Below are 12,760 nucleotides of genomic sequence, written 5' to 3'. Positions count from 1 at the left end.
TGAAGATGTCTGCAAGTTGATCCTTAGATGAGATAAACTTGATCTGGAGTTGCTTCTGTGATACACGTTCCCGTACAAAGTGATAGTCAACTTCAATGTGTTTCGTTCGGGCATGAAATACTGGATTTGCAGAAAGGTATGTAGCACCGATGTTATCACACCAAAGAATAGGAGGCTGTGGTTGAGACAAACCCAACTCCTGAAGCAAAGACTGCACCCAAATAATCTCTGCAGTAGCATTAGCCACAGCCTTGTACTCAGCTTCAGTACTGCTACGTGACACAGTAGCCTGTTTCCGAGCACTCCAGGCGATCAAATTAGGGCCAAAGAATACTGCATAACCCCCCGTGGATCGCCTGTCATCTGGGCTACCAGCCTAATCTGCATCAGAGAAGGCCGAAAGGACCCGAGAGGAAGTCGGCCGAATATGCATACCAAATGTCAGGGTGAACTGAACATAACGAAGAATGCGTTTAACAGCAGCCCAATGAGTATCTCTGGGAGCCTGAAGATACTGACAAACCCTGTTAACAGCATAAGAGATATCTGGTCTCGTGATCGTCAAGTACTGAAGTCCACCAACAATGCTCCTGTACTCTGTGGCATCCGCAGGAGACAAAAGCTCACCATCAACAGCTGTTATCTTGTCGGTAGACGACATGGGTGTGGTGGTCGGTTTGCACTTCAGCATGCCCGCTCTTTGTAACAACTCCAAGGAGTACTTCTTCTGCGTAAGGACAAGACCAGTAGCACGAGAAGTGACCTCAACTCCAAGAAAGTAGTGAAGCTTCCCAAGATCTTTGACCGCAAAATCAGCACCAAGAGAGCAGACAAGAGCATCAGCAGCATACTGAGAAGAGCTGACAAGGATAATATCATCGACATATACCAAAAGATACATAGTGACTTCTGGCTTCTGTAGAAGAAATAATGAAGTGTCAGCAGTGGACGGCACAAACCCATGAGCACGAAGGGCAGAGGCAAGGCGGGCATGCCAGGCACGAGGAGCTTGCTTCAAACCATATAGTGCTTTGGAGAGACGACAGATATAGTCAGGACGATCAGGATCAGAGAAACCAGGCGGCTGTTTCATATAAACCTCTTCCTCCAAAAATCCATGTAGAAAAGCATTCTGCACATCAAGTTGACGAAGTGACCAACCACGAGAAACAGCAATGGAGAGAAGAAGCCGAATAGTGGTAGGCTTGACGACAGGACTGAAGGTGTCCTCATAGTCAAGACCATGGCGCTGCCGAAAACCGCGAGCAACAAGTCGCGCTTTGTAACGCTCAATAGATCCATCCGAATGCTTCTTCACTTTGAATACCCATTTTGAGTCAATAACATTTACCCGTGGTGGTGGAGGAACGAGAGTCCATGTCTTGTTACGAAGGAGAGCATGAAACTCCTGCTCCATAGCCTCTCGCCAATGTGGAATGCGCAGGGCAGCCTGATATGAGCGAGGCTCAGAAGATGGATCCGCAACAGCAGCAGCCAAACAAGCAGCCAACCAAGCAACCGTACCATCCTTACGTTCCTTAGGTTTGAAAATGCCACTGCGACTGCGTGTATGTGGTCGGGACACAGGAACCACCGAGGTCGACGGAGCAGCCTGCAACGGGCTGGAGGACGGCGACGTTGACGAGTCAGCCGGTGACGAGGAGCCAGACACAGTAGCCTCGGGCTCGGTCGGCGTAGAAGGCCGGCCCACCGGCGAAACCGACAGAGCAGACGAAGCAGCTGGCGACGCCGGCGTCACAGACCGGGCCGATGGCGAGCCCGACATAGTGGGCCATGGCGCGGCCGGTGTCGCGGGCCGATCCGCGGATGAAGGCAACGTGAGGACGGCGTCGCGGACCCAAGCTGCAGGCGAAGACAGCGTGACGGGCCGAGCCGCGGGCCAAGACGGCGTGGCAGGCCAAGCCGCTGAAGACTCGGCGGCCGCTGGCGAAGAGGGCCGAGCCGCTGGAGACTCGGCGGTCGCTGGCGTAGCGGACCGAGCAGTGGAGATGCTCGGCGCGACGGGCTCTTCGGGTGACCATGCATGGGCATGCAAATCGATGCCATGCAACATAGGGCGATCGATGTGCCCATCAGAAGGCGGCAATGATGATGGTGAATCCTCCAACAGCTCCAAATGAGCCCCACGTCCGGTTCCTGCACCATGGTTAGGTAACAGCAAAGGAGAGTATGCAACATCATCAAATTGGTCAGAAACAACAGAGGATGAATGCAGAGATGGTGGTTCGACAGTGGACACAGGAAGTTTGGCAAAGGGAAAAACATGCTCATCAAACACGACGTCCCGAGATATATAGACACGATTAGTGGGAACATGAAGACATTTGTAACCTTTATGAAGAGAGCTATAGCCAAGAAAAACACACTTCTTAGAACGAAACTCAAGCTTGCGCTTATTATATGGACGAAGATGCGGCTAGCAAGCACACCCAAATACCTTGAAAAAGGTATAATCAGGTTGTTCATTAAGGAGAACCTCAATGGGAGTCTTCATGTTTAAAACACGAGTGGGAGTACGGTTGATGAGAAAGCATGCAGTGGTGAAAGCATCACTCCAAAACCGAAACGGAACAGATGCATGGGCCAAAAGAGTAAGACCAGCTTCAACAATATGACGATGCTTATGTTCGACTGAACCATTCTGCTGATGTGTATGTGGACATGCTAAACGATGAGCTATCCCAAGCGACTGAAAGAAGGAGTTGAGGTTGCGATACTCGCCCCCCCAGTCCGACTGGACATGAACAATTTTGTGCTTGAGAAGACGTTCAACATGTTTTTGAAACTGAACAAAAATATCAAACACATCAGATTTGCGTTTAATAAGGTAAAGCCAGGTAAAGCGACTATAAGCATCAATGAAACTGATATAGTAATTATGACCACTGACAGAAGTCTGAGCAGGACCCCATACATCTGAAAACACAAGTTCTAAAGGATGTTTCACCTCACGACTGGACTCCGAAAAAGGAAGTTTATGACTCTTGCCCTGCTGACAAGCATCACACACTGCTACATCTTTATTACTAGACAAACTAGGAAGCTCATGACGACGCAAAATATGATGGACAATAGGTGTGGCCGGGTGACCAAGACGAGCATGCCACTGTGACGGAGAGACCCGAACTCCACTGAAAACACGGGCGACGCCAGGATGCTCCAGACGGTAGAGGCCCTGGCACAAGCGCCCACTAAGAAGAATGTCCCTCGTGCCCCGATCCTTAATAAAAAGATCAAAAGGGTGAAATTCACAAAGCACATTATTATCACGTGTGAGTTTAGGAACTGAAAGAAGATTACGGGTCACAGATGGAACTCGAAGAACATTGCGAAGCTGAAGACTCCTATTGGCATGTCTAGTGAGAAGAGATGCTTGACCAATATGAGAGATGTGCATACCTGCTCCATTGGCGGTGTGGATCTTGTCGGAGCCATGATAGGGTTCACGAGTGTGAAGCTTCCCCATCTCGCTGGTCAGATGCTCTGTCGCCCCAGAGTCCATGTACCAGTGTGGATCGATGGAGTAGGACTGAGTGTGTCCCTGTTGAAGGAAATATGCCCTAGAGGCAATAATAAAGTTATTATTTATTTCCTTATTTCATGATAAATGTTTATTATTCATGCTAGAATTGTATTAACCGGAAACATAATACATGTGTGAATACATAGACAAACAAAGTGTCACTAGTATGCCTCTACTTGACTAGCTCGTTAATCAAAGATGGTTATGTTTCCTAACCATGAACAATGAGTGTTATTTGATTAACGAGGTCACATCATTAGTTGAATGATCTGATTGACATGACCCATTTCATTAGCTTAGCACCCGATCGTTTAGTATGTTGCTATTGCTTTTCTTCATGACTTATACATGTTCCTATAACTATGAGATTATGCAACTCCCGTTTGCCGGAGGAACACTTTGGGTGCTACCAAACGTCACAACGTAACTGGGTGATTATAAAGGAGCATTACAGGTGTCTCCAAAGGTAGATGTTGGGTTGGCGTATTTCGAGATTAGGATTTGTCACTCCGATTGTCGGAGAGGTATCTCTGGGCCCTCTCGGTAATACACATCACATAAGCCTTGCAAGCATTACAACTAATATGTTAGTTGTGAGATGATGTATTACGGAACGAGTAAAGAGACTTGCCGGTAACGAGATTGAACTAGGTATTGGATACCGACGATCGAATCTCGGGCAAGTAACATACCGATGACAAAGGGAACAACGTATGTTGTTATGCGGTCTGACCGATAAAGATCTTCGTAGAATATGTAGGAGCCAATATGGACATCCAGGTCCCGCTATTGGTTATTGACCAGAGACGTGTCTCGGTCATGTCTACATTGTTCTCGAACCCGTAGGGTCCGCACGCTTAAGGTTACGATGACAGTTATATTACGAGTTTATGCATTTTGATGTACCGAAGGTTGTTCAGAGTCCCGGATGTGATCATGGACATGACGAGGAGTCTCGAAATGGTCGAGACATAAAGATTGATATATTGGAAGTCTATGTTTGGACATCGGAAGTGTTCCGGGTGAAATCGGGATTTTACCGGGTTACCGAGAGGTTACCGGAACCCCCCGGGAGCCATATGGGCCATCATGGGCCTTAGTGGAAAGGAGAAAGGGGCAGCCCAAGGGGGCTGCGCGCCTCCCCCCTTCCCCTAGTCCTATTAGGACTAGGAGAGGTGGCCGGCCACCCCTCTCCCTCTTTCCCCCTTGGGAATCCTAGTTGGAATAGGATTGGAGGGGAGTCCTACTCCCGGTAGGAGTAGGACTCCTCCTGCGCCACCTCCTCCTGGCCGGCGCCTCCTCCCCCCTTGGCTCCTTTATATACGGAGGCAGGGGCACCTCTAAACACACAAGTTGACACAAGTTGATCCACGTGATCTGTTCCTTAGCCGTGTGCGGTGCCCCCTGCCACCATATTCCTCGATAATACTGTAGCGGAGTTTAGGCGAAGCCCTGCTGCTGTAGTTCATCAAGATCGTCACCACACCGTCGTGCTGACGGAACTCTTCCCCGACACTTTGCTGGATCGGAGTCCGGGGATCGTCATCGAGCTGAACGTGTGCTCGAACTCGGAGGTGCCGTAGTTTTGGTGCTTGATCGGTTGGATCGTGAAGACGTACGACTACTTCCTCTACGTCGTGTCATCGCTTCCGCAGTCGGTCTGCGTAGGGTACGTAGACAATACTCTCCCCCTCGTTGCTATGCATCACATGATCTTGCGTGTGCGTAGGAAATTTTTTTGAAATTACTACGAAACCCAACAGTGGCATCCGAGCCTAGGTTATTTATGTTGATGTTATATGCACGAGTAGAACACAAGTGAGTTGTGGACGATACAAGTCATACTGCCTACCAGCATGTCATACTTTGGTTCGGCGGTATTGTTGGACGAGACGACCCGGACCAACCTTACGCGTACGCTTACGCGAGACCGGTTCCCTCGACGTGCTTTGCACATAGATGGCTTGCGGGCGACTGTCTCTCCAACTTTAGTTGAACCGAGTGTGGCTACGCCCGGTCCTTGCGAAGGTTAAAACGGAGTCTATTTGACAAACTATCGTTGTGGTTTTAATGCGTAGGTGAGATTGGTTCTTACTTAAGCCCGTAGCAGCCACGTAAAACATGCAACAACAAAGTAGAGGACGTCTAACTTGTTTTTACAGGGCATGTTGTGATGTGATATGGTCAAGGCATGATGCTGAATTTTATTGTATGAGATGATCATGTTTTGTAACCGAGTTATCGGCAACTGGCAGGAGCCATATGGTTGTCGCTTTATTGTATGCAATGCAATCGCGATGTAATGCTTTACTTTATTACTAAACGGTAGTGATAGTCGTGGAAGCATAAAATTGGCGAGACGACAACGATGCTACGATGGAGATCAAGGTGTCGCGCCGGTGACAATGGTGATCATGACGGTGCTTCGGAGATGGAGATCACAGGCACAAGATGATGATGGCCATATCATATCACTTATATTGATTGCATGTGATGTTTATCTTTTTATGCATCTTATCTTGCTTTGATTGACGGTAGCATTATAAGATGATCTCTCACTAAATTATCAAGAAGTGTTCTCCCTGAGTATGCACCATTGCCAAAGTTCGTCGTGCCCAGACACCACGTGATGATCGGGTGTGATAAGCTCTACGTCCATCTACAACGGGTGCAAGCCAGTTTTGCACACGCAGAATACTCAGGTTAAACTTGACGAGCCTAGCATATGCAGATATGGCCTCGGAACACGGAGACCGAAAGGTCGAGCGTGAATCATATAGTAGATATGATCAACATAACGATGTTCACCACTGAAAACTACTCCATCTCACGTGATGATCGGTCATGGTTTAGTTGATTTGGATCACGTGATCACTTAGAGGATTAGAGGGATGTCTATCTAAGTGGGAGTTCTTAATAATATGATTAATTGAACTTAAATTTATCATGAACTTAGTCCTGGTAGTATTTTGCAAATTATAGATCAATAGCTCGCGTTGTTGCTTCCCTATGTTTATTTTGATATGTTCCTAGAGAAAATTGTGTTGAAAGATGTTAGTAGCAATGATGCGGATTGGATCCGTGATCTGAGGTTTATCCTCATTGCTGCACAGAAGAATTATGTCCTTGATGCACCGCTAGGTGACAGACCTATTGCAGGAGCAGATGCAAACGTTATGAACGTTTGGCTAGCTCAATATGATGACTACTTGATAGTTTAAGTGCACCATGCTTAACGGCTTAGAATCGGGACTTCAAAGACGTTTTGAACGTCATAGACCATATGAGATGTTCCAGGAGTTGAAGTTAATATTTCAAGCAAATACCCGAGTTGAGAGATATGAAGTCTCCAACAAGTTCTATAGCTAAAAGATGGAGGAGAATCGCTCAACTAGTGAGCATGTACTCAGATTGTCTGGGTACTTCAATCGCTTGAATCAAGTGGGAGTTAATCTTCCAGATAAGATAGTGATTAACAGAATTCTCTAGTCACCATCACTAAAGTTGCTAGAACTTCGTGATGAACTATAGTATGCAAGGGATGACGAAAATGATTCCTGAGCTCTTCGTGATGTTGAAATCGAGAAGGTAGAAATCAAGAAAGAACATCAAGTGTTGATGGTTAACAAGACCACTAGTTTCAAGAAAAAGGGCAAAGGGAAGAAGGGGAACTTCAAGAAGAACGGCAAGCAAGTTGCTGCTCAAGTGAAGAAGCCCAAGTCTGGTCCTAAGCCTGAGACTAAGTGCTTCTACTGCAAAGGGACTGGTCACCGGAAACGGAACCACCCCAAGTGATTGGCGGATAAGAAGGATGGCAAAGTGAACATAAGTATATTTGATATACATGTTATTGATGTGTACTTTACTAGTGTTTATAGCAACCCCTCAGTATTTGATACTAGTTCAGTTGCTAAGATTAGTAACTTGAAACGGGAGTTGCAGAATAAACAGAGACTAGTTAAGGGTGAAGTGACGATGTGTGTTGGAAGTAGTTCCAAGATTGATATGATCATCATCGCACACTCCCCTATACTTTCGGGATTAGTGTTGAACCTGAATAAGTGTTATTTGGTGTTTGCGTTGAGCATGAATATGATTTGATCATGTTTATTGTAATACGGTTATTCATTTAAGTAAGAGAATAAATTGTTGTTCTATTTACATGAATAAAACCTTTTATGGTTACACACCCAATGAAAAATAGTTCATTGGATCTCGATCGTAGTGATACACATAATCATAATATTGAAACCAAAAGATGCAAAGTTAATAATGATAGTGCAGCTTATTTGTAGCACTGCCGTTTAGGTCATATTGGTGTAAAGCGCATGAAGAAACTCCATGCTGATGGGATTTTGGAATCACTTGATTATGAATCACTTGATGCTTGCGAACCATGCCTCATGGGCAAGATGACTAAGACTCCGTTCTCCGGAGCGAGCAACTGACTTATTGGAAATAATACATACTGATGTATGCGGTCCGATGAGTGTTAAGGCTCACGGCAAGTATCGTTATTTTTTTGAACTTCATAGCTGATTTGAGCAGATATGGGTATATCTACTTGATGAAACATAAGTCTGAAACATTTGAAAAGTTCAAAGAATTTCAGAGTGAAGTGGAAAATCATCGTGACAAGAAAATAAAGTTTCTACGATCTGATTGCGGAGACAAATATTTGAGTTACGAGTTTGGTCTTCAATTAAAACAATGTGGAATAGTTTCACAAACTCACGCCACCTAGAACACCACAATGTAATGGTGTGCCGAACGTCATAACCGTACTTTATTAGATATGGTGCGATCTATGATGTCTCTTACCGATCTACCACTATCATTTTGGGGTTATGCATTAGGGACAGCTGCATTCACGTTAAAAGGGCACCATCTAAATCCGTTGAGACGACACCGTATGAACTATGGTTTGGCAAGAAACCTAAGCTGTCGTTTCTTAAAGTTTGAGGTTGCAATGCTTATGTGAAAAAGTTTCAACCTGATAAGCTCAAACTCAAATCGGAGAAGTGCGTCTTCATAGGATACCCAAAGGAAACTGTTGGGTACACCTTCTATCACAAATCCGAAGGCAAGACTTTTGTTGCTAAAAACGGAGTTTTTCTGGAGAAGGAGTTTCTCTCGAAAGAAGTGAGTGGGAGGAAAGCAGAAAACTTGATAAGGTAATTGTACCTTCTCCCTTATTGGAAAGTACTTCATCACAAAAATCTGTTCTTGTGACTACTACACCAATTAGTAAGGAAGCTAATGATGATGATCATGTAACTTCAGATCAAGTTACTACCGAATCTCGTAGGTAAACCAGAGTGAGATACGCACCAGAGTGGTACGGTAATCATGTTTTGGAGGTCATGTTACTTGACTATGACGAACCTACGAACTATGAGGAAGCGATGATGAGCCCAGATTCCGCGAAATGGTTTGAGGCCATGAAGTCTGAGATATGATCCATGTATGAGAATAAAGTTTGGACTTTGGTTGACTTGCCCGATGATCGGCAAGCAATTGAGAATAAATGGATCTTCAAGAGGAAGACGGACGCTGATAGTAAGTGTTACTATCTACAAAGCTAGAATTGTCGCGAAAGGTTTTCGACAAGTTCAAGGTGTTGACTACGATGAGAGCTTCTCACTCGTATCTATGCTTGAGTCTGTCTGAATCATGTTAGTAATTGCCGCTTTTTATGAAATCTGGCAAATGGATAAACAAAACTGCATTCCTTAATGGATTTATTAAAGAAGAGTTGTATATGATGCAGCAGAAGGTTTTGTCAATCCGAAAGGTGCTAACAAAATGTGCAAGCTCCAGCGATCCATCTGTGGACTGGTGCAAGCATCTCGGAGTTGGAATATACGCTTTGATGAGTTGATCAAAGCATATAGTTTTATACAGACTTGCGGTGAAGCCTGTATTTACAAGAAAGTGAGTGGGAGCACTACAGCATTTCTGATGAAGTATATGTGAATGACATATTGTTGATCGGAAATAATGTAGAATTATTCTGTAAAGCATAAAGGAATGTTTGAAAGGAGTTTTTCAAAGAAAGACTTCGGTAAAGCTGCTTACGTATTGAGTATCAAGATTTATAGAGATAGATCAAGACGCTTGATAAGTTTTTCCAATGAGTACATACCTTGGCAAGATTTTGAAGTAGTTCAAAATGGAACAGTCAAAGAAAGAGTTCTTGCCTGTGTTACAAGGTGTGAAGTTGAGTAAGACTCAAAGCCCGACCACGGCAGAAAATAGAAAGAGAATGAAAGTCATTCCCTATGCCTCAGTCATAGATTCTATAAAGTATGCCATGCTGTATACCAGATCTATTGTATGTCCTACCACTGAGTTCGGCAAGGGAGTACAATAATGATCTAGGAGTAGATCACTGGACAGCGGTCAAAATTATCCTTAGTGAAATAAGTATATGTTTCTCGATTATGAAAGTGGAAAAAGGTTCGTCGTAAAGGGTTACGCCGATGCAAGTTTGACACTAATCTAGATGACTCTAAGTCTCGGTCTAGATACATACTGAAAGTGGGAGCAATTAGCTAGAGTAGCTCCATGCAGAGCATTGTTGACATAGAAATTTGCAAAATACATGTGGATCTGAATGTGGCAGACCCGTTGACTAAGATTCTCTCACAAGCAAAACATGATCACACCTTAGTACTCCTTGGGTGTTAATCACATAGCGATGTGAACTAGATTACTGAATCTAGTAAACCCTTTGGGTGTTGGTCACATGGCGATGTGAACTATGGGTGTTAATCACATGATGATGTGAACTATCGATGTTAATCACATGGTGATGTGATCTAGATTATTGACTCTAGTGCAAGTGGGAGACTGAAGGAAATATGCCCTAGAGGCAATAATAAAGTTATTATTTATTTCCTTATTTCATGATAAATGTTTATTATTCATGCTAGAATTGTATTAACCGGAAACATAATACATGTGTGAATACATAGACAAACAAAGTGTCACTAGTATGCCTCTACTTGACTAGCTCGTTAATCAAAGATGGTTATGTTTCCTAACCATGAACAATGAGGTGTTATTTGATTAACGAGGTCACATCATTAGTTGAATGATCTGATTGACATGACCCATTTCATTAGCTTAGCACCCGATCGTTTAGTATGTTGCTATTGCTTTCTTCATGACTTATACATGTTCCTATAACTATGAGATTATGCAACTCCCGTTTGCCGGAGGAACACTTTGGGTGCTACCAAACGTCACAACGTAACTGGGTGATTATAAAGGAGCATTACAGGTGTCTCCAAAGGTAGATGTTGGGTTGGCGTATTTCGAGATTAGGATTTGTCACTCCGATTGTCGGAGAGGTATCTCTGGGCCCTCTCGGTAATACACATCACATAAGCCTTGCAAGCATTACAACTAATATGTTAGTTGTGAGATGATGTATTACGGAACGAGTAAAGAGACTTGCCGGTAACGAGATTGAACTAGGTATTGGATACCGACGATCGAATCTCGGGCAAGTAACATACCGATGACAAAGGGAACAACGTATGTTGTTATGCGGTCTGACCGATAAAGATCTTCGTAGAATATGTAGGAGCCAATATGGACATCCAGGTCCCGCTATTGGTTATTGACCAGAGACGTGTCTCGGTCATGTCTACATTGTTCTCGAACCCGTAGGGTCCGCACGCTTAAGGTTACGATGACAGTTATATTATGAGTTTATGCATTTTGATGTACCGAAGGTTGTTCGGAGTCCCGGATGTGATCACGGACATGACGAGGAGTCTCGAAATGGTCGAGACATAAAGATTGATATATTGGAAGTCTATGTTTGGACATCGGAAGTGTTCCGGGTGAAATCGGGATTTTACCGGGTTACCGGGAGGTTACCGGAACCCCCCGGGAGCCATATGGGCCATCATGGGCCTTAGTGGAAAGGAGAAAGGGGCAGCCCAAGGGGGCTGCGCGCGTCCCCCTTCCCCTAGTCCTATTAGGACTAGGAGAGGTGGCCGGCCACCCCTCTCCCTCTTTCCCCCTTGGGAATCCTAGTTGGAATAGGATTGGAGGGGAGTCCTACTCCCGGTAGGAGTAGGACTCCTCCTGCGCCACCTCCTCCTGGCCGGCGCCTCCTCCCCCCCTTGGCTCCTTTATATACGGAGGCAGGGGCACCTCTAAACACACAAGTTGACACAAGTTGATCCACGTGATCTGTTCCTTAGCCGTGTGCGGTGCCCCCTGCCACCATATTCCTCGATAATACTGTAGCGAAGTTTAGGCGAAGCCCTGCTGCTGTAGTTCATCAAGATCGTCACCACGCCGTCGTGCTGACGGAACTCTTCCCCGACACTTTGCTGGATCGGAGTCCGGGGATCGTCATCGAGCTGAACGTGTGCTCGAACTCGGAGGTGCCGTAGTTTTGGTGCTTGATCGGTTGGATCGTGAAGACGTACGACTACTTCCTCTACGTCGTGTCATCGCTTCCGCAGTCGGTCTGCGTAGGGTACGTAGACAATACTCTCCCCCTCGTTGCTATGCATCACATGATCTTGCGTGTGCGTAGGAATTTTTTTGAAATTACTACGAAACCCAACACCTGTTGCTTCTGCGGCGCGGGACGATCAGCCATGGCGACCTGACGGGCATTGTTGCGTGTATCTTTGCCGTCATTGCCAAGACCAAGGAAGCTTCGCTGGAAGCGCTTATGACACTTGGAGGCCCAGTGCCCATCGCGGCCACAAAGCTGGCACACACGTGGACCGCCAGCCCCCGGTAAGGTCGCAGTAGGTGGGGGGGCCCGAGGCGGGCGACGGTGGCAGCCCCAAGGGAGACCGGGGTGATGAAGAAGAGCGGCCACCCTTGGTGGCGGCGTTGGCCGAGAGGGAGCCAGTGCCCCTGGAGCGGCGTGTCTCGACCCGTTGCTCAGTGAGAAGGAGCCGAGAGAAAACCTCGTGTGCCAGCATGGGTGTCGAGTTGCCCCGCTCGTTGATGATCTCGACTAAGGCATCATACTCCTCATCAAGACCATTGAAAATAAACGAGTTGAACTCGGAGTCGGTGAGGGGCTGTCCAATGGAGGCCAATGTGTCGGCGAGGCCCTTGACCTTGTTGTAGAACTCAGTGGCAGTGGAGTCAAGCTTCTGACACTCTCCAAGCTGACGACGGAGTGCAGAGACACGAGCCTGGGACTGCGCTGCAAAGGTTCGCTCAAGGATGGTC

The sequence above is a fragment of the Triticum aestivum genome, chromosome 3A (assembly GCF_018294505.1).
Source record: "Triticum aestivum cultivar Chinese Spring chromosome 3A, IWGSC CS RefSeq v2.1, whole genome shotgun sequence".
Lineage (NCBI taxonomy): Eukaryota > Viridiplantae > Streptophyta > Magnoliopsida > Poales > Poaceae > Triticum > Triticum aestivum.
This window is presented reverse-complemented; position numbering follows the sequence as displayed.